Here is a 6,202-nt window from a genome sequence, read left to right on the forward strand (position 1 = left end):
ACTCATTAAAAGTTAGTAGAAGATGAACAGAGCTTACAGATGCACTATTAGGGTTGGGGAGGTGGTTCAGTGGTTAAGGGCACTCACTGCTCTTCCAGAAGACTGGAGTTCAAGTCCCGGCAACCAGTCAGGTGGCTCACAACCACTTTTAACTGGAATTCCAGGAGGGACCAAAGCCTCTGATCTCCACAGGTACCACACTCATGTACACACACACACACACACACACACACACACACACACACACACTTAAAATACAGTAAAATAAATATTTAGAAAACTACACAAATTCTCTTACTGTACAAATTTCAGACAATATATTCTGGATGTTTTGCTGTTTTTTTTTTTTTTTTTTTTTTTCAAACAACAGTATTGATCTCTTGATACTCTTTAAAAGAATCCTGATTATTTATCCTGTATTGAGTACACGATTTTTACAAATTATGGCATAGCTTTTACCAAACAAGAAACATACATATTTGAATGTTTTTATTTTATTATTTATTTGTATGTATTTATGTGCATGAACAAGTATTTGTGAAAACTTGTTGCGAGCCAGTTGAGCCCAAAAGAGGGCATCAGCTCCCCTGGAGCTGGAGTTGTAGGTGCTTGTGAGCCACATGACATAGGTGCTGGGAAACACACGTTTAGCCTCTGGAAGAACAGCACGTATCCAACGGTTGAGTCCTCGCTCCAACCCAATGCAACAACATGTTTTTTTAAGTTCTGGTTGTAGACATAGTTGATTGTCTATGGAATATACTTCTACTGAATTTGTTAGAAAAACAGTTGTCAGTTCCCCATGTCACCTAGTAGTTGGTCACCTTTTTCCTTAGGATACTTTGGATTGGATCTCAATCATACTGCTTTTAGTATTCGTAGTGATTGGCTTATAGGGTGTCATGTGACCCACTCTTGACCAATGAAATATAAAGAGACCTGTGTGGTTTTGCTCTTGGCTGCATTTTAAGCCTGAGGGTCGTTTCATGACACTTACCAGATATTGAATAATGAACACGAACTGCTAAAGGATTCCCTCATTCACTCTAAATGAGAAGTTTTTCCAGGACATTGTTGAGTTTGGATGGAAGCCATGTCAGGAATGGTTGCAGCCATTTTGCTATTGGTGTATGTTTGCCACCTGTCCCCAAAGGAGCAGATGCAGGAGACTCAAAGCAGCAGAGTCTTTGCTTACAGACCCCAGTCTTCTGAGTTCCCTGAGATATTTCACTTGCTTAAGCCATTTTGATTTCAGGGGTTCTGTCACTTTGGGCTGAAATGAACTTCATTGATGCATACTGGTGAATAGCAAGACTTTCACATTTTTAACAATCTAATAACATCTGGTTTGATACAGAAATAAGCCAAACACAAAGTCCTGGTTCTGATAGACTCTCATCTTGCCTTGCAACTCCAAAGAGGCAAGATTTACTATGTTGTTACATCCATCAGGGAATCACAAAACCATGTTTGATTTTTCTTTCTTATTGTTTTTTGCTTAAAAACGATTTTGTTTTTGTTTTTTTTAATTACATGTTGTGGGTCTGTGCATATGAGTGCAGGTGCCTTCAGAGGCCAGAAGAGGCCGTCAGACTCCCGAGAGCTGGAGTTGCAGGTGTCAGGAGTGAGTGCTGCGAGCTGAACTCTTATCCTCTGCAAGAAAAGTGTGAGTTTCCAGCCAGTGAGCTGCCTCTCCAGTCCCATAAACAGAACTCCAGAATTTATTTCTCCTCTTTTCTTGCTACATAGCTGAAGATGACCTTGAACTTTTGATGTTCCTGCCTTCAACTTCCAAGTGCTAGGATTATAAGCACATACCAACATGCTAGGGTTATGAAGTTCTGGGGCTCAAACTGAACCCTCCGAAGCGTTTTAAGGCAACGTCCATTTTTGAGTAGAGGATGAAGGAATAGTCCAGAGAAGGTTGTCACATGGTATACCACTGTTACAGTCAGCATGGCTTGGACTCGCCTCTCTTCTGGACCAGCTCTCACTATGATTCCTTTTGATCTTGTATTTCCTATTCAAACACTGTACTTAACGTGTTCTGAACATAATGTGCTTAATTATCTGTCTCTCCCTTTTGAGTATGTGGACATGAGAATGGGGGTTGTTTCTGTCTAGAGCACTTAGCAGAACAAATGAGCAATGCCACCATGTATTGTGTTTAGAGAGGACAAATTGTGTGTATGAACATGTTGGAGGAGTAATTAGGGAGGAATTGTCTTGTTTTTGAGCTCATAGAGTAAAACTAAGATTTGTGGCTGAAGCAACAAGTCATGTTTTATCATTAAAAAAATAACAACAACAACAAAAAACCCAAAGACATTCTCAATCACATCTTATCAGCCCTGACTCATGCCCCTCCATGTGTGGTGGGTCTGCTGCCACAAGAATAGGGTAAGTAAGAGAAAATAAGACAGGGAAAGTTTCACTTCATGATTGCCACTGGGGATAACAACTACAAAGAGCAAGGTTTTTTGCCTCATAGTGTAAGGATTCTAGTAAAAGAAATAGCTCTCCTGCAAGCAAAGAGTAAAGCCATTTCAGGTAGCATTAAGTATTAGGAAAAATAGGTTAATATCCAGAGAATGACTGGCGTTGGATCCAAATGAGACTAGATGAACAGGCAAATGAGAGCAAACATTTATATCTTTGCAGCATCAAATATTCGGGGAATATTTACTACTGGCAGTTGAAAAGTTAATGTTATCTCTGAAAATCCTGGTTCTGTGCATTGTACAGATGTCAGAGAAGGAAGACGCACATGCTTACCAGAGGAGTTACAGCCATTTTGGGGAAGACAACTATGTAATTAGCAAATAGTGATATAGAAAACGAGAGACTAGAGGTAAATATTATAGGACACGACAGGAGGGGAAAACACTGTGGTTAGGGGTGAGCAGGGAGGATGGGATTGAGAGGATTGTAAAAATATGTCACTTTACAGTAACATCATCAGAAAACCAAATGTTCAAAATTATTGTTAACACAATAATGGGATGCCTGTTATAGGTCTCGTATTTGATCTGTTACAAATTTCTGACATGCTTCTGTATGTGAAATGTATCATTGCAAGCTCAGGGCCCATTAATATGAGCACATGGCTCAGCAGCAGATGGTCTCTCTCGGCACAGACATTATCAATGCAGATATTAGCTGCTCAGACGTTACCCATTCCACCATTCCATGTAGCTGCGTTCAGAGAATGGACCCCTAGGGTTACTTAATTGTAAAGGTTTGTATTATGTGAGTCTCTCTCTCTCTCTCTCTCTCTCTCTCTCTCTCTCTCTCTCTCTCTCTCTCTCTCTCTCCATCCAACCAACACACATAAATTTTCAGACTGCACAATGTCAGGGCACATTTTGCAATAACTATTTTTATGAATACATTGCAATCCTTTCTTTTCATTTCCTTCCTTCCTTCCTTCCTTCCTTCCTTCCTTCCTTCCTTCCTTCTTAAATTTGAAACAAAGTGTGTGCTGCCCACTCCTCCATCCTGGAAATCAAACCCACAGCCCCAGGAACGTGCTCTCCTGCTGATCTATATGTATTCTTAGCATATGCCTTCTTTTGGGAAGAAGTGACTGATATTGGAGAGGAGGAAGCATTTTACTTTTATCATCTACTTGTTTCTTAAAAAAATAGATATTGATGTGAAGCTATGCAGCAGACACAGAAGAGGCAAGCAAAAATGTTGCCCGCCCCCCTTTCCTTGGATATTGCAAATAGCAGAAGGTTCTCACCAGGCTGAGCTAGGATGTTATAAGGGCCAAGCATGGGGGCACCATCTAAAGAGTCCTTAAATGCCAGAGTTAAAATATGCTCATTTAAGAGATCAAAACCAGTCAATTTATTTGAGGAAATCAACACCTACATTAAGAGACATAGAATGCCAATAGTCCTCTAAACTGCATTGATACTGGCTTGTGTTACTAACTCATAAATCTTTGCCAAGAAATGATTATCTCCAAAGCAACTGGAATATTGAAACACAGAGCAATCCCATAACAGTTTATTTAGAAAAGTGTTATGTTGCTAAAAATGAAAGAATTATTATTATTATTATTATTATTATTATTATTATTATTATTATTATTATTATAATACCATCATTCCTGAAATAATCTGACTCTAAGAACATAGCACAAAAGCTCTCTTTGGCTTGTGAGAATGTCATCTTGTCATGAACAAATTATCAGAAGCCATTCTGTGTGAGAACAGTCCTTACCCTCTACCAGGAGCCCTGGGCATTTAGAATGTCCTTCTGAAAATACATACTACACATTCACAGATTAGGGACCTGCCTCTAATACTGTATGAATAACATAAATGAGAGCCCTGCATTACAGCACAGCCCATCTCCTGGTTCAGCTCTTAGGAAACAAGGAACAACCAGATGTTGATATATTGTACATCTGGCACTGCAGAAGGATTTTTGAGATGAGGGAGACAGGAGCCATTTTTTTTTTTTTTTTTCATCAGAGCTATTTTCTTCAGGGCTCCGTGCCGGACAGTAGATAAAGATCTCAAACAGCCCCAAACTGAAACAAACTCAGTGTCAGGGTTCTGCCTGTATCAGTGAACAATCTGGGAATTTAAAGCAATTGACAGGATGCGTTTAAAAAATTGTCAACAATTTTCACATTGTTTGGTCAAATCTTATAAGGAACATAAATTATGCAACAGCCTTCGCCTCTGGCTACCTCACTGTACAGGGAAAATGTAGAAGATGATGTGAGATTGTGCAGACATCGTTAGTTTTATATTTTGAAATTTAGGGGCTAAAGAAAACACCAAAAAGTTCCTCTTATTCTTATATAGCAGTATTTTAAAGAATTATTTGAGGAACATGATAAAATAAGATGAGTGATCTGAGGAAATTATTACCTTACAAAACAATGTTGCTAATTTTTACTAGAACCAACCGGTCTATCTCTTGAACAGCGTAATTTCAGCTAATATGGAAAACTCCATTGAAGTATGCCATCAGTCAGTTTGCAATAAATAATGTGAAATTATTTCAGATCATCTTAATAAAAATAATATTCAGGGTTGAGAGGGTAACTATTTATTATTAATTTTGTTCGATAAACTATTTTAATATGTATAAGAAACCAGGATTGCCTTTAAGGCTTGAAGTATTTCTCTTATCTTTATTTTTTTGTCAAAAATTATTTTAAATCTCTTGGTAAGTTTTTTTTTTTATTTTTAAAATTTGTTTATTGGGAAGACTTGAGGAAGGTTGATTTTGCTTCCAAGAGTGTAATATAAAATTCATTCCTGGTGGGTTAATTTTGTCAGCATTAAACTATTTCTAACTGCATATCATTAAAAATATTTTCTCTAATTTTGAATCTCTTAAAAAATATCTTGAATAAAAACAATTTTTTAGGAAATATTACCACAAAGCCTCTTCCAAGTAAAATCACTAGGAAGAGATGAGTGTGACCAGCAAATTTTCTGTAACAGACAGACAGACAGACAGACAGACAGAATGTCTTCAGAGCTTGATCTTTTATGAAGGTACCTTGAAATCCCGTTCTTCTGGGCAACTTTTCCTCTTGGCCACCAGATGTCAGACTTTCATTGTAAATCTGAATTCCTTGCTCCAGCGGCAGATGCCTTTATCTTTTTATTTGTAAATGTTCTCTATTCTGGAACTATTTCTCCTCATTTCTGGCCCACAGTTTGAGAACTTGACTTTGAATATGAAAATAAAGTCACTCATTTGAGTTGCTTTACACACGCAGGTGCAGCTTCTGTTGGGGCATTCTGGTTCCAGTTTATTCTTCCTGACTTGAGTTTTATATTTAAGATTTCTTTACATTTATGGTATACATCAGTAACTGTTTCCTTTTAAAAATTGGCATGCATTTATGTCACAAAATATGACTGTAATTTAAACAAAATATAGGAAATATGTGTCATTTATTTTTAAAAACATCAAATACAGGTTTTTTTTTTTTTTTCATTCTTATAAAACGAAAGCTAGTTGGGCAAGTATTGTGTTTTTCATATAAAGCCCGACACACAGATGCTATCTCCACACCAACATCTACAACAGTTATGCAACATTTTCTAGTGTTCTCATTTGATAAACATCATTTAATTTAGTTTTTAACGTAATTTTATTTGGGAAAAAATAAACATCAGATCATTTGTTGCTTTGTATATGCTATGATCCAGATGCATACATGTTA

Source organism: Arvicanthis niloticus, chromosome 10 (genome assembly GCF_011762505.2).
Source record: "Arvicanthis niloticus isolate mArvNil1 chromosome 10, mArvNil1.pat.X, whole genome shotgun sequence".
In the NCBI taxonomy this organism is placed as follows: Eukaryota; Metazoa; Chordata; class Mammalia; order Rodentia; family Muridae; genus Arvicanthis; species Arvicanthis niloticus.